We start from the raw sequence: 23,084 nt of genomic DNA, 5'->3' as shown, positions 1-23,084 counted from the left end.
GAATTTTATTTATCCGAATGCCGTCGGTCGTTTATCTCCACTCTCTCGAGCTGCAACGACCGATAGCCCCTAGCCAACTTTCGTCCCAGAATCCAATTTTTTTTCGCGACACGAATCTGGCTAATGTACCGTCTAAGATGTATGGTCCATGATTCTGGTCCACGTTGTATTTCAGTCCTTTAACCGCTCAAAGATTAATAAAGCGCAGTCCTCGATTCAGTTCTCGAACATATTCTCTCGACCGTCACTTCTTTTCCTCTATCGTTTTCTTCCTTCTCGTTTTTCCATTTTAACAATTCGCATTAGCAGTTTTATATAATAAATAAATAGTTCAATTCGATACCTTGTTCAAAAAAGGATATTAAGTTTTAAGAATTTGTTAATAATTTTTCTTCTCGAGTTGGAAAAGTTGTACATCTTATTTCGAAAGTTAAGTTCTTTTATCTACAATCAAAATTAGATATTGGATTCATCGTTAGAAGAAAATCGATAGCCACAAAAGAGTTAAGATGTAACTCACCCCGCTTCACGTCTCGCCACGTGTTCGTGATTTCGTCCAGCCTTCCTTGCTCGTTTGGCGTCCACCCATATATTCCTCTCACATCGTTCCAACCGCTAACACTCTACTGAATCTGTAACATGGTACAACAAATGATCAAAGGTTTCGTTTCGATCATTGTTTCCCTATCTATTATAACATCGTTACGCAATGCACGTTCCAATTACAACGGCACCAATAGCGTTCCGTTTCATATATTATATTACGATAAATAGGATCGACGAAGTTAATTATAGCTTCGTTCCAAAACGTGCAACTCCCTGAATTACAATAATCGTGGAATAATTCATAATTCGTTAAATCTCAATTCCGATCCACTTTTCGATCTTATCAAGAATCCAAGTTCGTTCCATTCCCAAAACTCTTTCTATCTAAATCTATCCCATTCTCTAAACAAGAATTTCTCTACACTCTCTCGAGTATCTTGTTCGTTCGTTTATTTTCGCGGAAGGAAGAAATTCTGAATCTAAATGAAAAATAAAGATAACACGATTTCATTGTACCGGGATCATCTGTACTAGAATCTTTAAATTATTAACGCTGCCCAAAGTATTTAATTTCGTTTGCCCATCGAATCGATCAGGCCGAGCCGGTCATTAGGTTAAGGCAGAGCACACATGCGACAAATGCATAATGCTGTCCCGGGGTTGCAGGCTGTGTGCACATGCGGGCGCATGTGGCGAGACGTGTGCGCCGCAGACCACGCAAGAGCAAATAAGAGAGGCCCAGTATGCGCGGCTTATGCGAAATGCTACAAAATTGGGGATGGTAAAATCCCCGTTTAACTATGGTTTATTCGTTTTAATTCGTCCAATCAGTTTTGATCAATCGAACGATATCGGGGGAATGTTTATCGGGGAGGAAAAATGAAATTTTTTTCATTCAAAGATATTTACTTTGTTATTTTGTACTTTTTTTTTTTTTTATTTTAAATTTCTCTTTGATTCCCTTTATCTCTCGAAAAAAAAATTATATTTTTGTTTTGCTAACTGGTTTGACGAATCGATGAAAATATCGAATTTCGCAATTCGATATTTTGATATTTCATCGTTAAATTGTATTTTATAGGGTCTTTATTTTATAGGGATATGTTTTTTTTTTTTATTTGGCGTGTAATTGGATATTTTAAGGATAATAGATTACAACGATATATAGAATTTCCTGGACTGCATTGACGTAATTAACGTCCCAAATCGAGTGGGAAGTTCTCGAAAGCGTAGCAAGCATCCATAAATACTTCCACGAAACGAAATTGCTCGTAAATTTTCTGCACGAGGAATCTTTTATCTCTTAATGTTCTCCCTTTCCTCTTTACGGCCACAAGTACAAGATAAGGGATGCTCGTCCCCTTCCTTAATCTCCTCTTCTTCACCTCGTTCAACCGCTTTGCTTTTGTCCGATTCTTTAATCGTATCTCTCATTGCTCACCTAAACTCCATCGTTATCCAAATTTCAAATTCTCAATTGTTTATTGTTGTGATATTGTTAGAGATCAAAAAAATGGTAACACAATATAGAAAAATATTTTAATTTAACTTGTATTTATTAATACAAGTTTTTTTTAATTAATTATTTATATCCTCCTGTTATTTTATCTAATTTCAATTACTCGATAATTGAAGAAATATCACAATTTTTATGAGGAAAATTTTGAAAAAAATAAAACTGAAATATCCATTTCATCCTTAAAACATCGTGCAAAAAATTTGCATTATCGAATCCTGTCTACTCCCTAGACTTTCATACGTTCAAATATAAATAAACGACATTTTTACTAACTTCATATATTCGTTTTCTGTTTCAGACTCTACCTGTCAAAGATGTCGCGATACATTAACACTCCTCAATACGATAGACACTCTCCAATTGATAACAAATAAATTTAGCAGAGAATCGTGGAGGAGCAATCAATGGAAGAATTTTCGTTTCGCTATTTCGTTATTCGGTTGGGCCGACGCGGGAAGACAGGGTACAGGTGTTGCGATAATGGTTCGGCTATCTGCACATCCGCTAATTCGGGGGAATAGGAGCCGGCAAAATCCTGACAGCAGGGAGTTTTGGCCGAGTGGTCGCCATAGAGAGAGAAAGAGAGAAAGAAGAGAGAGAAAGGGAAAGGGAGAGAGAGAGAGAGAACTGGTAATTGGTGTCTGAAAGCTGTTTTCACCCGGAAACCAATCGTCCTCCTCTTCGACGAAACTTTCGCAGCGGAGTTTCCAGATGTAGACCATCCACCGGTGTAACCAATCGTCGAAACCGTGCCACCCAGCAACCCGTGGAAGAAAAATTGCGGCCGGTGAAGCGCGAAAACTGTGCAGGGAACACGTGGAAAAGTTTGGTGGCCGTGGTTGGCTAGCGTGAAACCGCATCACTTTTCTGATCGCCGATATCACGGGGATACCTTCTGATTGAACCGTTACAGAAACGTTACTGGGTGCAGAAAAAAACCTTTGGTAAGCGAGATTTTTCTAATTGATATTATTCTTTATTCTTTCTTTTCTTTTTATGTTCAAGTGGAACAGATTTAATAATAATTTCATTAATGAAATTGAATTGCTTTGGAGTGGAAACCTTATTTCATTTCCATGGATATAGGAATAAATTTAATCAGAGAAGGAGATACCTTTGCGCTACCTGTTTTCTCGTTAAGGTATGGCGCATCGTTTGGGAGATTGATTTGATAAATTTCTTCTTGGAAGAGGAGGGGAGTATCGAGCGAAATCGAAAAAAACGGGCGCGAAAGCGAACGAGATTATTTCCTATATCACGCAACCGATGATACTTTCGCGTGCTGCCTACGTTCGTATTATTGGTGGTTTCCGGATTATCCGCAAGGTTGTGAACGCGAAACATCGTACAATCATTCTTCCCAACCTATACATAAGATTATTCCAGAGAAAAAGGAGGAAAAATACTAATGGAAGTATATTCAAGTATACGTAAAATTTTCCATCGACTCTATCAGCAATCTTCGAGAGTTTATGTTCTCAAATATAATACATTTTCGCGCAACGAAATGAATTATTTGGAAGCACACAACCACGATGATCGATTCCTGCAAGTATCGAAACATCGTTATACGAACTAACATCGTATTTTGTTACGCAGGGATCAAAATCCAGAGCAGCACACAACTGACCACAGCCCTAGCCTCGTAGTACACGAAACGAGCCGGCCACATTCACGAGCGAGCTCCCAGGAGTCGTATAGTTGGTGACTAGTAATTAGCTAGACGAGTGACACTATCTCCTTTATCACTCCCCGTGGGTACAACGAGCACGCGATATCCTAGCTCAGGCCTCGTATCGTTAACATTCGTTTCCTATAATTTATGGCGTACGTATAATTCCTTGTTATCGGATCAATCATAACGTATAATTCACGTAGGTATTCGTTTCAACGGATAATCGAGTATGAACGACGCGATACAGGAAATCTTGTTTCGAAATCGAACGAAACCTCTCGCCATTCTCATCTTCTCTCATCTTTTCTCATCTTTCATTCTTCATTTTCATTCGAAGAAGAATCTGGCTACGAGAGAGCCGTGGCTGGTTGGCGAATCTTCTTTTCCAATGCAATTCCATCCACCATACCTCCTCCATTCTACCCTTTTTATCCTTGCTCGCTCTTGTGTATCCAGGTAGATTTGTACATATACCCTCCATCTCCGAACACTCCCATCCCTTCCTCCGGTTTCCATTCCCCGCGTGTCTTTCCCAGTTGCCGAGGCGTTTATCCGGATGCTTTTCAGCTACGTGCACACCTGGAAGATGTTCCACGGGAAAAAAGGACGAGTTCATAACCCGGGATACAGACGAGAATATAAAACAGACAGCACCATCTTATAACCTTTTCCTCCCAACATCCTCAACATTTTTCTTCGTTCTTCTGCTTTCTCCTCCGTTCTCGCTGTAACCACAGTTTTTCCACCTTTAAAAGGATCGAGTAATTTTCGCGGCGAATGTTTACGAAATTTCGCGAAAACGAAACATAGTTTTGGATCTATTAAAGGAAAAACGAAGGGAAGATAATAATAAGTGAAAAATTAAAATATCTTTTGAGTTCAACAAATCGTGGATTATTATTCTACAACACGTAAACGAAAAGGATATCGTGTATAAAGGACGAATTCAAGAAGGTCTCGCGTCACTTTTATTCGCTCGACCGACGATTCGAAATCGATCTGACAATCGTCATAATCGTTGCACACTGGCGGATAATTCATCACAAGTTTTCAACGGCATTTTCAACAAGTTTTCAAATTTTTCGTCGATCAGCATCGATCGACTGATACGAGGTTTTCTCCCCTATCCATCCAAAGCGACCGAAATGCGTATAATCCCTCGAATTTCGATCGCACAATAAATGACTAATCACGTGGAATGCGATTAATTAAACGATCCCCTCCGTTAACCGGCGTATTATTAATCACGAGGCTGAATGTTTCAACGGGTTTGCACCGATTTAATTAACATCGATCAACGCACGGATTAAAAATTAACATCCCCTCCCCCTTTTCAAACTTTCAGCCTAATTAACTTCGACCCCCACGTACACCCACATCCGGCGGAAGGAATGGAAAACGAAAATTGAAGGTCGTTGGGCAAATTATCGGTTTTGTGCCGCGATCAAGCCCAACAAAGGGTTGGGAGAGACGTTGAAAGCGACGGTGCTGCAACTTATGAACAATCTTGCATTATACGTAACAGGTCCCTTATGCCATCGGGGACATCGTGCTCGCAACCATCCTCTACCCACCCCCTTAGCGCCCCCCTTGTCTATAGGACGCTGTAAACTTGCTATATATATCTCGATATCTCGACGTAACATCGCCGCTCGTAATTTAGCCAACAGATTGCCCCGTTCTGACACTCGCTGTTATATAACCTGTGCTCCGATTAAAACAACGTGGAACGCGTTCAATCATTTTCGAAAATTTGTGCGATTGATCCGCTCTCCGATTTCCTCCCCTCGATTTGCGATTCAAACGAGGCAGTGAAATTTCGAGAATGGAAAGTGAAGTGATAAATTATTTCTCCAGGAGAGAGGGATCGCTTCTTCGAAAGGATATTTCTGGATTAAACGGACGACTCTCGCAGGATTTCAATATAAATCAACGGCTTATGAATATTAACAAGTTTAAGTTTCTTGTTGACTTGTTGTTCTCGCACTGCTGAAGGTTTCGATCTCTCGTGCATGAAACTTCCCGTTTACCATAAAGGGGACAATTTTTACTTGATACACGGTTACGGCTTTTCCAGCGTTTTAATCATAAGCTTTTCCTCGTTTTATAAAATTTTTGGAAGGAACGAAAAATTCTTTGTGCAAATATCCGATATCTGTTGGAGGAGATATTATTAACGTTGAAAACGTTTCAAAAAAATGGTCCGTATTTGCAGAGGACAGGAATGAATTTATTAGAGCAATACAGTAATGGATAGATCATATCGTATCGATCGAAGTCGACCCAAAATTATACCATTCACATCGTGCCAGGCTATTATTTATGCCTAGAATCTAGTCCTCGACAACGTTTATAGTCTTGCCTGGGTCGGAACGTTAGATAACGCGTAATGCACGCGATGCAATTAAACCGCATTTACGACTCCGCATCTCGGTGGCGAACTTCGTTCATTGACAATAAAGCGAAAATGGATGTGCATTAACACTGTTTTTGCGTGTTCATTCAGCGTCAAGTGGCTCAGCACCCTCAACGACCGAACGAATCCTCATCCTCATCGCGATAAAACCTCCCCTATTCGATTTTCCAATCGAATTTGGAAAAATACATGTATCTCTTGTTTACATTTCTTACAAATAGAGAAACTAATTCTGTCGTTCGAGTGCGATTTCTAATTTCATCTGAAAAAGAAAAAAGGAAAGAGAAAGAATCAATTCCATTGCGTTAGTAAACTTTAAATCGAAAGGGAAAAGAGATACTTATTTTTAAATAACGAGTTAACGACCTCCTCCCCTTTCTCTCGAAGAAAATAAAGTATAAAAGTACGACGTGGAAACGATGGTGGGCGTAATTTTTTTCGAATAAACAGCGCGACCGTAGTGTAATTCCGCTAGATACGATCTTCCGGCACAATGGAGCTGCGCCCGATTCAGCTTGGATAAATCAAAGCGGCGACCACGATAAAACCTCGGGACTTTTCTTTCCAGACAGGGATAAACTCGAGAGCAAGTTTTCCAGGCCGAGGCAATAACCGCGCGACGTCGCGACGCCCCCGCAATCGTATTCATTCCGCTCGCTTCTTTATTTATTTGTTACCTTTTTTTTTTCTTTTCTTTAACTCTCTCTCTCTCTCTCTCTTTCAATTTTTTAGTCGAATTAATTAACTCCATACTCGCTAATATGGGATATACGCCATCGCCTCGTTTGTCCTCCACTCGTTTGTCATTCCACTAGCAAAGAAATCTTCTTTTGTGCCCTCTGAAAAAGAAACGACGAGGGTGACATGGTCACGTAGGGGTTTTAAACGATGTCTCTGTGTGTATCATTTTATGTCCTTTTTTTCCCTTTTTTTCTCCCCCTCCCTGCACCGAAGTAGTCTTCTCGTTTTCCCTTTCTTCTTTGAGAACTCTCTCTCTCTCTCTCTCTCTCTCTCTCTTACTCAACTGGATCCTCCTCGTGGTCGCCCTCGAGCGTCTCGAGAGTGGTTTCGTTTTCCTCGAAGTGACGCGCTTCGAGGTTGACTGAGGGGCTTGTACGAGGCCCAACGCCTGGGTTTAATGGGCTTGATGCATCGCGAGGGGTGGATAACCTTTGAGGACAGAGGCTGCTTAGAATTTTCGGTCGAAAGCTTTCGGTTCCCCTTGAACCCTTTGTTTCTTTTTCATTCGCGCGACGTTAAAATCCAAATACCGTTGATGCATTATAGAAAAAAAAACGCAATCTCTCCTCCAAAATTCCTGATACATTTTTCCTCAGATGGTCTTGAAACACCATAGATCGTAACCTTTTTGAAGAATCTGAAAGAATACAAAATTTCCCGAGACGAGCATCGACTCCTTACCCTTAACTCTTATTTTTGAAACGGATCTTGTACAAAGGAAAATTGGAAATATCCCGGAATGGAAAGCGGGAATTAATAAATCAAAAGGTTGATCCATCCCCATCGTGAATCAATCCCAGCGAAACGTTCCGAGTCCAGCCATCCGCCGCATTCATATCACGTAAAGCGATACCGAGTGGCGGTATCCGGCGAACGATTCGACGTCAGAACCCGGACAGATTTATTAAGAACGATCCACGACGGCTATATGCAATCGCGTATATCCCGACGATCGTTGATACACGCGATAAGCGGCGCGTCCCCACCCCCGCGCAGCCTTTAGCTATTTAAATCACGAGTTTACGAAACCTTTGGAGTTAAGCGCGCGGATAATTGGCTCAGACGAGAAAGTTCGGCTCGTGTTACTCGGAGGGAGGGGGAGGGATGAGGAGGAAATTTGCTGACGGATGATTCACCATCGGCTCTCGAGTTTTGTATCACTTGGAACCGGGGAAAATCGGGTCACTCTCGTCTGTCGAGAGGCATCGATTTACCGATGAATTCTAATTAGACCGGATGGAGAGCTCTTGGAGAGTTTAAAAAAAGGACACGTAGACACGGTTCTTGAATGGGCGCGCGCGTGTGCCTAGTCAGACACTGTTCAGAGGTTTATATTGTTCTCGCCCTGGTGAAAAGGTGTATTCATCTTGGCGTAGATGCGGATGCACGTGTGCATTGCGAAATAACCAATGGTGATAATGAATCGAGAGGGGGGATTATTTTTAAACCCCCACGGTTTGTAATCTGAACGAAGAGATTAAATTTCCTTCGCGGTGTGCTGTTGGAATGTACAGTCGTGTGTTGAAATAAAGATGCGTTTGTATATCTGTCGGGATATGTTCTGATGTATAACGTTGGTTAATTCGAAAGAACGAAATGAAGGCAAGAAGAAGAGGTTCATTTATTATTAGTTATAAATAATGTTGAATTAAGTTCGATAAATAGAGTTCAATGAATATATATCTTTTGCGTATCGCGATACGATAATCGATTGAAATTATATCAGGAACGATAATATAACGTTAATCGTAATCCACGTGCCACGATTTACGACGAAACAGTTTCGATTTAACGTATCACAATTTGGATCATATATAATCCCCTGACACGTTATAAATTGGATAATAATTTGTGAAACGATGCAATCAAGATATATACCCGCGTATAAATTAAATTATTCAACTGGTTGTCCTTAAATCTTACTTACGTTACATCGTTCGTTCGAATTTCAACCAAGTAACTAAAAAAACACGAGAGAGGAATCGCGTTGAAAAATTGGCGGAGAAAATTCTTTCTACAAATTTCTTTCCAACGGCATTGAATCAGATTTCACGCTCTCGATGCAACTCTCGATGTTTTCCTCCGGCTTGTCGTACAGCTAACCAAGCTTAAGCTGCTTAGAACTTCGTAACCTCTCTCTCTCTCTTTCTCTCTCCCGTTCCAGAGATGTACACACCAGGCTCCACGCCGCCCACGCGACAATGGCTGGGCTACGAATTTGAAGCAATAGCGCCATTGGTGGCCGGCGTAACTCTGATGTATCGGCGGATTAGGCAACCAACCACGCCATTTCAGTCGGATTTTCCTCCGACCTCGATACTCACCCGTACTCACTCTCCTTGCTCTCTCCTGTCCAAATGGTATTCCGTCGAAGATACCGCTCGTAAAACGTCAACCAATTTGCCGGATGATCCTGGCATCTCGTTCCTACGCCACGCTCTTTAGTATTCATGGAATCCTTCCCATTACTTTAATCAGTGTTTCTAATTAGAACTTATTCCTGGGTAATATTTCTCCTCGTCTCGGACCAGATTCAGTTCAGTTTTATTTCGGGGTGGAGAGAGATGCCCTCTTTCGGTCGTAATAAAAATAATTTCTTTCCAGGGAGGGGGATTGGGTGGATCGTTTAATCTCGGTAAAAGGGAGTATTCGGAAAAATGAAATGTATATACGTAAAAAGTAACACTTGCGTGCTTATTTTTTTTATATATAGAGTAATATGGAATAACAAGTAATTTAAATAGATCCATTGTGCGAGTTTCAAGAGTTTCACAAACAGAGCTTTCTTTGGAGAAAGAAATAGCTCTTCAAATTTGTGTGACTCGTATAAAAAAATATATACGCGCATAATCGCGGCATTGAAAAACACGAGGAAAGAATAATTGGCCCATAAAAAAATCAATTTCAACGACGCTTCCATTCCGAACCGTGATTGCAAATATAGTATCAGGGATATTTTCGTGCGGAGGATTAAATAAATTTCGAGCGCATGTTTCGAAAGCAGTCGACCACAATGTTGGTCGTTCGTCGCTGATAAACGTGCAAGTTCGGCCACGAGGAAGGGATGCGCCATAATGGAGTGCAGGAGTGGTAGCCCATTGTCGTGTACACAATGAATCTCTCGTTTGAGCATTCCTAAGGAGAACGTCTCTGGCAGTTCCGGGATAAATGCCGCGAAGCATCGTTGTCAAACAACTTTACCTACGCCCCTTCGATCCATTGCCCACTCGAATGCTTGGGCTAATCTTCATACTAAACTAGGTGGATCTTAGGGGATCTCGTTCCCCAAATTTTCGGCTCGAACTTTGCGGATAAAATTGGAAGCGAACGAAATATTTCGCTCGAGCGATGCAATCCCCGATTCCAAAATATATTCGACGTTGGAATATCGAAACGTGGAAATTTTTGAAATTTAATACGCGATTGTTTGCGGCCGGCACAAAGGGACGACGTTTAACCATTTCGATTTCCATTATACGCGAATATTCGTGGAAAAAATAAAATTCATCACGGGATCTCGATTAACCAGCCACGATGTGCCCCGTTAACGCATTCGCGTTACCATTCCCTGCCCGTTGGGGCGGGAAAATATCAGAGATCGATCGGTTTACACCGTGTTCACAAGGGCACACCGAGGGAAACAACGTTGGAACAATGGAGTGGGCCGCTTCGATACACATCCTTCAGACGTAAATTCCCTTGCGCTTGGTCGACATCTTACATCCCCTCGAATATTCCACCATTATTCACTTCCTTTTCCTTCCTCCCCTGCTCTTGTACCCCGCCCCCATCCATCCGAGCACAAAGAGAATTCGCGATAACGGGATACATCGTTTCCTGGATATCCTCTCGACGACGGTGATCTCCCGCTCCTCGAGGAGGACTCTCTTGTTGACTCCCATCGCGTCGAGCGATAAATTAAACGACTTCCGTGCCGAGAGGGATCACCCAGAGGCCGAAACTTGGAAAACGTTGAGGACGGGTCCTTAATGGGTAAAGTTCCGTTGACGAAACAATCGATGGGCCGTGTGTCGAGGAACACGGACGATAGAGAGATTGGAGAGGAATCGAGAGGATGATTAGCAGCGGAAGATTTTCTAAGCTTTTATCGATCGTTGTCGATCGCTCGAACTTTAAAATACGAGTCGCGACTTTGTACGCGAGAGCGCGTATAATAAATTGCACGATAAAATAGCAAGAAAATTTTCGAGATAATAACGAAATAGTTTTCAATAGGCATTTCCATGGATTTAATCCCGCGCTTTGTCGCCGAATTTCACCCGGCGAATACGAGTAAAACGTAACTCGTGTCCCGACGCTGGCAAATTTACTTTTCCACGTACGAAGCAATGTACTATGAAACGGGACAATACACGTTCCCATTGCCTCCATTGTTTCCCCGCTAAATGGAGGCAACGATAGAGAGGGGTGAGAGGAGAAAGGGAAAAGATGATAGAAAAAAAAAAATTCCGCGAGAGTTCCTCATCAACGGCTCAGTAATAACTCTGGCCGCATCTCCCTCCATTTTGCCGCGCGTTATTAATTCCTCGATCGTCGTCCAACCGACCTAGAGCGTATCCGTCTGTGCCAAAAATAAAATTGTGCCGCTCCCATTTACTCCCTTTCCACATTTATACACATTTTCATCATTCTCAATCGTGCACAAAAGTTAAAACGGAGTCTCGCGGATACTTTGAGAATCAGGCTATATATACGCCAGCCTCTGGATGCCGAAACGATCCGTCCCGATTTTCCATGTCTTTATTTAGCGGTTAAATCTTATCCGAGGCAAAGGAGAAACCAAATATACCTTCTTCGAACGTAACGTTGCGAGAAAAAATGCATTCGAATTTGAATCGAGAGCGAATATTGCGAATATTCTCCGAATTTTCAAGATATTAAAATTGGCGTAATATCTCTGTCGTGCGAATCGTTGAAGACGAAAGGCGAAGAAAATTGGAATTCGAATATTGGGGACACAAGTTCTCGCGCGAATTACACGTTCCACACGAGTTCGATCGAGTTGGAGTGGTTTGAACACTTGAAGGGTTGAATCACTTTGCATGCGGGATTAACGAAGCCTTGGTTCACGCGTCGGTTTCGAATCAGATTAAACGCGATGTAAACCTTCGCGATATGATCCTCTTTACGATGATAATCTGCGTCTCGATTAATTCGCTGTGCAAATAATGATCGGTCGTGGAACCGATATTGTCGCGCGCAACTTCGCAGGAATGGGATCGAGGACGACACTGGGAGGAGGCCGAGATAAATTAATTAGAAGATCGTATAAATAATCGTTTTTCTTTCTCTAGAGCTAATCTCTCTGGGGTGACGTTTCCATTCGCGAATTTACGCGCCAACTTCTCCTCCTCTCCGGTCTCTTGAGAATTCAACAACTTTCCTTTTACCTCCTATCGAGCAAAGAGAGCAAAGAGAGGGGTCTGAAGCACGAGTCGGCCTGAAGCGCATCGCATCGCATTGGCGAGAAACGAGAAAGGCGAAAAGGAGAGAAAGGAAGAAGAAATTTCGAACGTGCAAAAATTCGTCGACCGAAAAGTAAGAAGAGAAAGAAATTTTAGAAATGTGGGGATGGAAGAAAGGGGTGGCGTGAGAAGGAAATGCTAAGGATGAAAGAAAGAAATGAGAGAGAGAGAGAGAGAGATGGGAAAGAAGGATCTTTTGGAGAAATGGAAGAAAAGATAGCAGGTGGAAAAACCGCGAAGAAATTCGAAATGTAAATAGAACGGGTTGGAATCAGACCAGTCAACATCCATCTGGTGCATGCATGCATCTATATATTCAACGTTATCCTTAACTCGTAAAGTAAACATTCACGGAAGAGCACCGTGCCACAAAATATAAGCATTAAGATTCTACGCGGAGCCAGAAACTACCGCATCACACGAATCAAAATTCCTTCGAAATATGCGTGTGTTTATTCCGTCCTGATAACACCTGAACCATCTCCAATTGTCTGTGCGATTTTCCATTGCATATATTCACGATTCACGATTTATAAAGTACGCGCGTTAACCCGTTCCACGTCACGTAAATTTTTCTCGGTACACCTCGTTATTATTCCGCTCATTAATTAATACAAATTTTCGGATATCGAATTTAACGAACGACACTGCACCGTCACGCGATTATTTTACGCGCACTCGGATTTCGAGCAGCATTGTTTGTAACTGGAATTATTAATTAAAACGATAAATAAGAAAGTTGTTATCGTTCGATTTGCCAGGGGAAGAAACAACGCTCGGTTAAAAAAAAGAAAATGGAGATATAAAAATATTCGAACGATGTATTTTAGAAAAACATTTCTGGAAATATTTCGATCGAGCTAAAAAATTATCCCCCAACTGTTATTGAAGAAGAAATAGTTGCTGTACACGTCTTGAACTGAAAGACTCGAGCATAAGAAATTACGCTTCTTCTTTTTTTCTCTTTTTCGAGACTTGGAGCTACCGAGTTTTATTCGGACGATAAGTGATTTGTAGCCGTGTACCGATTCAATCGCATAAATCTTCTTCCCACCCTTTCTGTCCGTTCTTTCTCTCGAGCCTGGCCTCGTTTACACTCACGTGGAACGAGTGCGAGTGCGCGAGCGTTAAGGGTTGAAGAGTTGGTGCCCGCTCGTGCGCGTTTCCTACGCTTCCACTATCTGACATCCGACTACTGTCGCAATAATATCCTTCGCTCTATGATTTATCCTTTCAAAATCCAGTTCGCGATGCGAGGAGAATTATTAGATCGTCGCGAGAAGAATACGCATTTACGCGTAATTACGAGACAATTACGAAACAACTTTTCGAGATGAGATTAAGTTTAGAAAGATTCGTAGATTTCACACATGGCTCGTATTCGTTAATTTAAATTAATCCGCGCGAAAGAAGGAATGGGATTAGAATAATGATTTTCCGGTAAAAAGGATTTGTAAATAGTTTGGATTTAATTAAGTTGCAAATTGATGTTGCGGGAATTAAAAGGTTTGTCGAAAGCGTGCGAGGATTTTAATCAGGTTAAGAGGAATATGGAATTAAATTATATGAGTTTTTTAAAGCACTTCTCGATGGGGGAAAAGTTTTGAATAATTTTATGATTCGATAAATTGTCGATTGGGTGCGCGTTGAAAAATTGAGGAAAATAGAAGGAGCGTGCAATGAAGTTTATACAAAGTTGAACTTGTGTTGTATGAATTAAATTTTACGGATAGAAAGTAGTTTGGAGTAATTGATTGAATTTTCAATCGAAATTTAAACAAAATTTATATAAAATTAAGAGTGGAAGGATGCGGATGTATCTTATAAGAAAGATATATATCGAATGAGAGGATAACTGCAGCGAAAGTTTTTAATTAGAAAAATAAAAAATGAAGGTATAGTTTCGCAAATATTGGACTATCAAATTGCCCTATCAAATTGGATTCGATTGCAATTTGCACAGCCAATTTTTCAGAAAAATTCTTCCTGAAAAAATCTTCTAAATCGCTCGATTCTTCTCGAAGGGATGAAATTTCTTCGACGATAATAATCACAGCATTCTCTTCTTCGCCAAATTGATCCCTTTGTTTCGTAAACTGTACAAAACATTTCGTTCAAATGTTTCCTGTATAAGCAAATATTAATATTCGCAAATTGTTCTAGAAGAAGAGAATAGAGTTATAAAAAAATAACACAAGAGGGATATTTCTAATGCTGAAAATTGAAATTTTAAAACAAAAATAAATGAAAAAAACGAGATAAAACAAAAGAGAGAAGGAAAAAAAATATCAAAAAACATTGAAAAATTCAAACAAACGTTCAAACAAATGTTCAAAAAAAAAAAAAAGATACAAAGAATGCATTAAAAGCATGGAATGGAATAAAAAAAAAATTGATAAAAATTTTAAAAAAGTCAATGGAAAAAATTAATTGTTTTCCCATTTCGATCTATAATCTTTCGGAACAGGATTACATCCTTTTTGAAAAGAAACTTATTAAAAGCATACAGCGGGATCAATTTTCACCAGCAGACAGAGTTCCCAGTGAATGCAAAATAATCGGCAATGCTTCTTAATCGGGAATGCCGATCTCCTTGTCCCCGCGTCAAAATCGGATGATATACGCGACGAGTCATCGTCCAGCATGTTCATAACATGCTGTCCCGACGATGTTAGTTTCTCATTCACAACGAACGCACGGTCATGCTCCTCCCTTCGCCACCCTTCACCACCCTTCACACTCGTGATTTATACCTATGCGTGTCACATTGTGTACCACCATCGCTGCGCTCAACAATCTCAATGAATCGACGACGATTATACGGCAGTGGGCCGTCGTTTACAACTCGTGCAATCGTGTTACGCGTTCGCCACACGTGCACACGTCCTGCGTATTCGCATCGCGGTGCTCGACGATTAAAAATCCCACGAATCGAACGCAGAAACCGCCACTGCAACTAACGTAAAACCGATGTAGCACGTTGATCGTTTCGTGCACGAGATGCCCTCTTTTTTACTTTCTTTTTTATTCCCTTTTATTTTTCTTTTCGATTTTTCTCGTTCTCGGCGCGATACTCGGCGCGAGGATAAAAAGCGGCTTAATCGCTCGCGGTGAAATCTTGGTGCTATTGTTTCGTTCGCGTTACGGGAGAGGGATTAAGTCGTTCGATACGGGGAAATCAAAAATCGAGGAGGGCGGATATCGATCTTTCGATACGTGCAAAAGCAATTGTAAAACGACTATGCATACTAATGGGAATGGCTCGTGCCGAGAGCTATGTGCAAAGGGATATTTGAATATTCGAAAACTCTTTTGCATTTTTTACATTTTTTGTTTCTTCCTTTTTTCTTTTTTTTTTTTTTTTTTCTTTTTGGAAGAGAAGCGTACGGTCATCCATCCTCTTTCCATAAGATTGGAAATTCTTCTCGACGCTTGTTATTTAAAGATTAAGTATTTGAGCATTTTAAATTCACCCGATTAAACGAGTGAATGGATTTTTACAAGAATAAAGAAACGTTTAGATTTCTTTGAAGAATTTTTCTCGAAATCTTTCTTAAACGAGATCCATAAACGTTAATTCTTAATTAACCGGATATTAAGGAATTTATTATGGGGTAAGGGCGGAAACTATGGAATTACTCGGCATAAAAGCTACTTTTTATGAGCGGCACGCATACGGTCCAAAGTGCTCGGTCATAAAACGCACAATTAACTGTAATCAACGGCCCTGAAAGTTCGATAATCGAGTTCTCGTGTAATTGGCTTTGATTCCGTAACAACGCAGCCTCTGTTAACGTGCGTAAGTCCATTTCGCGATTGGGGAGCTTGTCCCGTCAAGTGGGCCGTTCGAAATCAACCTGAATGAATATCTTTTTATCCTCGATGATTTTTAATCCTTGATCGTGTTGATTAAAATATATTAAAAGATATATATTTATATATTTCACGTAAAAATTCTTCGTTGACCGAACAAAAATTAATATTCAATATTACGAGTCGCGAATAAATAGGATTTTACATAAAATCCTCCCATTTTTGTCCCCTCTATAATCGGATTATTATTTCTTTGTTTAATTTGAAAAAATATATATATGAAATAATAATTAATATTTTCACCAAAGTATAGAGGAATTATGTCGAGAAAATAAATATGGATAATCGTAACAGGTTCGATTCAGTTCAGTCGCGGTGTCTATGGATGGTTAACAGACTGAAAGTTGAAGGTTGCAAATATTCTCCGCATAGATGCGAGGGAGTGGTCTCAAGTGCGCTCAACAATAGTCATTACATTAAGAGATTCCTTACGTCGTGAGTGTTTAAGGAAAAATAACGAGAAAACAGGCGTACAAGTGTTGAGGAAACAATCGTTTCATCATTGTAATTAGCATGTTTTACGAAACGATCCCGAAAAGGAAGTGCAGTGAGCTAATTTCTCGAAAAAAAAAAAAAAAAAGAAAAAAAGAAATTTAGAGTGATGCGAAATTTACGAAGCGTAATTTCATTGGTCGCGAATGTATCGCTTTTAATATCGATCCGTGGAATGTATCGTTCAAGATGATGAAAAATATCGGCGAATGAATGAATCGTCCTATTTAACACGCGATAGACTAATTTTGCACGACCCAAATTCCGTGATCGAATTCCACCGCAATTACCTGCCGATTCCTCGAACGAAAGGAATTGTCGCACGCGTCCACGCACTTCCTGATTAATGTTACGCCCCGTTTATTATCGGGTCGCCGGGTGATTTTACGTGAACGACGTGGGGCTCATCTAATCGTAATTGGACGTTGATTATAATGCGCGTAACGGGAATAAACAAGATAATGAAATTATCGAGCGATCGATCGGAACAAGTCAATCGAATATCAACGCAAGAGCACGAATAGCACGTAAAATCCAGGAAAAATCTTGGAGAACATTGACCCGATATGAGAGTCGCGAAAACTTGTTGAGAACTCGTATAGGATGGGTCAAACAATTTACTTTCGAATGAAAAGGGGATGAAAAAGGTTTTAAGAGTCAATTATACCCTCTGAAAAGTATATACGTTAAAAAGAATCGTCTCACAAATGTACGTACGATTTATTTTCATTATCCACTACAAGATTTTATTGTAAATTTTCATCGATTTCGAATAATTCAACTCGTTAACGGAGCTCAAGATGGACACTTTCGTAACAAAAGAGTCGATCTCGCAAACGTAGATATCGATACAAAGATCGTTATAACGCAACATTTTCCTGTGTTATTTATTCCTCCGAGTTTCTTTCTAAATGCAATTTAACACGCGTCCAGAACTGGACATCATAAGAACGTTATTATACGTTTCTCGTTTCGAAATCATAATTCAAAAAGATAACGCGAAACTTTTGATAAAAGCCACGTAGAATTGTAAAAGGGATATTACGGTTATAACCAACGATATACCACGCGGAATTCTAATTACGTCAAACTCGCGAGAACGCTCTTTACACCGCGAGTGAAACAAAACGTTTCCGACTCGCTCACTTTTTTTCCAACTTTCCATCCCCCCTCTTCCCTTTGTTCCTTTTGGTCCTCGACATCGAGAGAATATCGCGTTGCTACCTAGAATTTCCCTGCGATCCTTGAAATAAAAAGAAGAGAAAAAGAAAGAAAAGAAAAGAAAAGAAACACGAGAGTCGATAACAGGGAAGAAATTTAAAAATGGGTCGACGTTTAGCCAATCGAAGCAAAGGGGGGGAAAAAAATTTCGCCTCGCGCGGGAGGAAATTTGTTTCCCCGAGTGTTGTGAAGTTTTTTTCATAGTTTCCTCGATACACGCGCGGCGACCATAGTGTACGTTGCTCGCCACTTTCGGCGATAAGGGATGAAAGTTCGGGAGGATCCTGATAAAATGAGCGTGTTTCGTTTGCCCTCAAATTCTCGTAAATATTCCCCCAATATTTCACCAGAATTTTCTTTCTCCACGATTAAAAATTCCAAGTGATCGCGGTGTACGAAAAAAATATCGATGTCGCGATTCTCATGTTTGGAACGAATGATTGTCAAGATAAGTTTGCGAATAGAGTTAATGAGAATTTGAAGTTCTCTCTTCGAAATCTTCCCTTTCGCTGTTGAAAAAACCGATTATGGGATACGTGTAAAAAGAAATCGACGTTAAGGAGATTGGTCGCGGATCAAATTTCGAATCCCTTCGAATCCCTTTTGAAAATTTCCATCAGGATTATTCGTAAATTAATTACCCCGTTCGTGAATTGGAGCGAAGAACGCGCGACGAAGTCGAACAAAGAATCTCGATCCGATCTGAATTCCGATCAGGGCTCGAAGATTCCCTTCAAGCTTCATGCCAGAACGCGGTCTCGAGCTCTAACCAATAATTAGATTATCCTCGACACCGTTCCGCCATCTCTCTCTCTCTCTCTTCACATAGAAACGAAGTGATGGGATCGCGGATGCCACTTGTGCGAAACATCGAGGAACTGCTTCAACTGCTAATGGCCCTAATCCCTCGATATCCCTCGCTTTTCGCGTCACCGGTCACCAATTAGCGCGCTCGACTTTATCTTCTTCTCTTCAATTAATCGGGGAGAATGTGGACGAGGGGGAGGGAATGTCGAGAATGGAAATGAATCGTTGGAGAGTTCACCGCGTCACAACCTTGTTCGAGGATGAAACAAGCGGCTCGGCTCTAATACCGATTCGACGAGTATACCGGTTCCAGCTGATAGGATTACGTTCAATGAGCATTGCCCTGGTAATTCGAATTAGACCAACGAGGGCGCATCGAGGACCGAAGATTGGACGGCAAACAAAAACGAACGCTCGAGTCGGACGTGGCGCTTCGAATGGAAATTCGCACGCTCGGCCAATAGTGTCTTTCTTCCCTGGAAACTGTGGCCTTGAAAAAGGGGGAAGGGAAAATTATTCCGTGGGAATTCTCGATGATAGTTTTCGGGACGCAACTTTCTTGGTCCGTAGCCGGGACATTTTATCCCTTTGGCCGCGGGCGTTAATTATTCTCCACCAATGGAAAATATTCAATCGAAACCGGATCGATCGATCCATCCACCCCTGCCATTGTTTCGCACGGTCCCTTGTTAAGCATGGAACCGCGATAATTACTCATTCCGAGGAAGTCGTCGTGCCTCTGGCTACGGATCGTTTTCTTCTTTTTCTCCTCTCTCTCTTTCTCTTCTCTCCCCCCATTTTTGCCGACCACCGTTTAATGCAAAGTGGAACTTTTAACGAGGTTGATGGAACGAGGACTCGCGTCAAAAACTATTTTCCAAGGTTCGTCGCGTACGTGGCTATTATCAAAATTACGACCGATTTGTAGGGTTTCTGGGCGGCTTACGTCCTTATGACGTAATCTGTGACGGAGTAGAGCAAATCGAGGGAAACTATTTCCCCTTGAGCTCCCGCCTGCGCTTCTCCCTTGCTTAATTTTCTCGTTTAATTTCCGATTCCGATCTCTTCCGAAGGGGGACGGGTTTTACGGCTCGTTTTACAAATCCCTATTTATCATTCCTGATACATCGTAGCATTTACTTCTGATATCCGTTTAAAATCTGTCTTAAATTCATCGAATCTAAGCTCTGGAAAATATTAAATATTTCCCAAGCTTCGCGATACTTTTTCATTAAAAATCCTATCCTCTCGAACGCGAAACGATCAAAATCCGATAATTTCCCGTCCAATTCCGACCGCGACACGTTTATTTCGACGATTCGAGCGTTTAAATTTTAACGAGGAGCCGTGGCAAGAAGCGGCGTAGCCAACTTGTAACGGTGCAAAAAGCTTCGCAGAGCGTCCGTTGTAAAGTCTTCCCCCGCGCCAAGGAGATCATCTCAACCGTAATGGGGCACTATTTATTTAGCAGAAACTCGTGTAAAAGAAAAAAAAAAAGAAATTGTAGCCTGTGAACGACGTACCTCGACTCGACGCGAGAGTTGTGGAAGAATTTTTCTCGCGAACGGCCACTACACGTTTCATCCCTCCATGTTTAAAACATTCTTGCCATTCCGATCGATGCGCGAATTTTTCCTTCCCACCTCCATCTTTTTATCGCGATCAAATTCGTCCAGTGAATTTTCCACTCCTCTCCGTCCGTTTATCAACGATCAATTTGAAAATGTTCCAACTCGGAGTTGCACGCATTCGAAAATTCGTTTTAAGATGGAAGAAAAAGAAAAAGAAAAAAACCTATCCTCGAAATTATTATCGCGCAATGCATCCCACGTTTAATGATAAACATAATAAGAATCCTGCGAAAAATTCTCTGCGTTACGTTTCAGAGGGAAATAATCCAAAATTATGTCATAGTTTTTATTTTTTTTTGGGATAACGATGCTTGTAGGAGAGACATTCGTTCTTGGAGACGAAAGTAGAAGAAAGGGGAACGGGCACGAAAATTTTGAGGTGAATCTCGAAATACGAAAGGAGTGCATCAAGTCAGAATCTTACCGCAGAAATTCTCAGACAAATGTATTCTATTCTATGAAATCCAGACCTCTTTTCTTCCATTATTTCGCGGGATTCTTTGTCCCATTCTTTTCGTGAACCTTCGAAATTGTTAATATAATATAACGAGAATCTCAAGATAGATTATACAAAAAAAAAAAAAAAAGAGAAAACTTCTTTCGATCGATTAAATCGACAGGTTGCCCAGATATACGTAATATAGATATTTTGTCCGTAGTATTTTCTATTCAGACGCCCGGATACCTCGCTCTGGGGAAAAATATACGCTAGATAGATGCATCGAATGAATTTAAACAAGAGGCAAGAGAGTACGCTCTGTAACAAGATGAATGCGAGGGGGAACTTCTCTTTTACGAGCGATTTTTTTCTATCACGCGATGCTCTTCCGTTGAATGCTCGGATAAAAAATTAAGGCGCGTGAATTTGCAAAGAGCATCAAGATCATCGAGGGGGAGATAGAGAGTGTCGGTGAAACTGGCACAACGCTTTGAGATCTCTGAGGCTAATTTTGAACGGAATCGGAAACGATGACAAGAAAAAAAAAAAAGGAAAGAAAGGAAGAAAGAAAAATGATACCGGCAAAAATTAGGGGAAGCTCGTGCGATAATTCGGTTTCGCGTTTCCGGTCATTCTTCATTTTTCTCCGTGCTCACGAATTTTTCATGGATTCCCGGCGTGAAATAGAGAACTCTTGCCACGTGAAAATATCTGGCGTTCCATTGTTTGAAAGCAAAGTTTAAAATTTTCATCGGTAGTATTTTCCACAATCGTTCGCGAAATTTGATATCACGAATATCACTTTGTCATAAAAATTAAAACACAAGTACAGAAATTATTTCTATAAAATCTCGCGTGATTTGGAGATAGAGATAGGAAAAAATAATAACTTTCCTTTCTTTTCTTTTTTACAAAAATTCTTAATATTCCCTCATTCCAAACACATTCTTCATCCAACCAAAATGCATTCTCGTTCACTCAATAAACTCGTACGTTTATCTCAAACGCTCGCAGCCATGCTTCAATTCACAAATTCAAATCAAATTCAAATCAAATTCTAATCATTTCTCTAAAAATATTATTTAAAAGGAAAAAAAAAATATCGCTTTTATTTACGCTTTTATTTTTCACGCGTTAAAATCGCGTAGAATTAGAATCCAGAAGTTGACGGACGAAATCGAAACGAACCGATTTACCATATACATATACTCATATCGAGGGCGCGTAATTAAAATGATCGGTCGGGCGCGTTTTATCGGGGAGTATGGCAATTGGTGCGGTTTAATAGGAGCGGGTCGAATATCAGGGCAGGGGACCGAGCGAGATTAAATCAGCTCGCGTTGCAAATTAAATTCGAATGATGCGCCGCCCGTTTATCTTGTTATACTCGGCTCGCGTTTCCTAATAATTGAAATTTCGGCGGGGCGAGTGGCGATCGCGGTGAAAAGCCTGCGCGATATCCGAGCGTTTGGGGGGGAAGAGCGGGTTTTCACGGCGGTGTGCGTGCGTGAACGGGCCTTATTCGGTTAATTCCGAATCGGAACGAGTGGAGGGAACGATCCACACTTGCGGTTGCCCGAAACGTTAAGTACCGATCGGACGGTGGTATTGATTCGATGGCGTGCCGGTGACATGGTTGGTTACCTTGGATCCTGTTCGAGGACAAGTGCGTTGTCAGCTGTTTCCTCGGGAACACGAGAAACCTCGCGATTGTCGGGATTCGGTCACGTCTGTGTCCATACGGCGGGACAGCGGGTGACGAAATTTTGGCAAGACGAAATTGGAGGATTTTCTCAGTACGGGATATTGGAAATTTTTTAGAAGATATTCAAGACTTTTTTATTAGAATTTTGTTGCTACGATGATCTATCGTGGTGATTGGAAAATTGTGATTCCTGGACGTAATTCGATAAAATGAGAAATTGATAACGTTATTTATCATTGGTGGATAAAAGCGTTATTATGGATTAAATTGTTACGACGAATTATTTATTCGAATTTCGTCATCATCGTTCCGGTATTGTTCCATCGAGACGTATTACGAAATTGCCTCTGTTGCTGAAAATCTTGTATTAACAAAACGTATCGTAATTACGCAACGAATTCGTTTTGTATGCAATGGGGCAACAATGAAGATTTACCGTGTTCGTGTATCGCGATACAGTCCCGGCTGAAAGTAGCGGGGATTATTCAACTCGGAGCCACGTTTTATTTTACAATTTATTTCTTACATTCCTC

The 23,084-nt window shown here is 40.9% G+C and overlaps 2 protein-coding genes across 6 annotated transcripts in view; one reads left to right on the top strand and one right to left on the bottom strand.

The window, feature by feature from the left end:
- The window catches only part of LOC108000195 (uncharacterized), a 149,612-nt gene that overhangs the window by 34,818 nt on the left and 91,710 nt on the right, over positions 1-23,084 (top strand). For all 3 annotated transcript variants that reach the window (XM_062083827.1, XM_062083829.1, XM_062083828.1), the window contains one exon: positions 2,364-3,009. The gene's annotated coding sequence lies outside the window, so the exon portion shown is untranslated. The remainder of the gene's footprint in view (positions 1-2,363; positions 3,010-23,084) is intronic.
- The window catches only part of LOC107996214 (uncharacterized), a 133,730-nt gene that overhangs the window by 32,351 nt on the left and 78,295 nt on the right, over positions 1-23,084 (bottom strand). For all 3 annotated transcript variants that reach the window (XM_062083831.1, XM_062083832.1, XM_017054164.3), the window contains one exon: positions 521-632. The gene's annotated coding sequence lies outside the window, so the exon portion shown is untranslated. The remainder of the gene's footprint in view (positions 1-520; positions 633-23,084) is intronic.

The sequence above is a fragment of the Apis cerana genome, linkage group LG13, assembly GCF_029169275.1.
Source record: "Apis cerana isolate GH-2021 linkage group LG13, AcerK_1.0, whole genome shotgun sequence".
NCBI lineage: Eukaryota > Metazoa > Arthropoda > Insecta > Hymenoptera > Apidae > Apis > Apis cerana.
The sequence above is the reverse complement of the archived record's forward strand: the minus strand, read 5'-3'. Positions and strand labels throughout refer to the sequence as shown.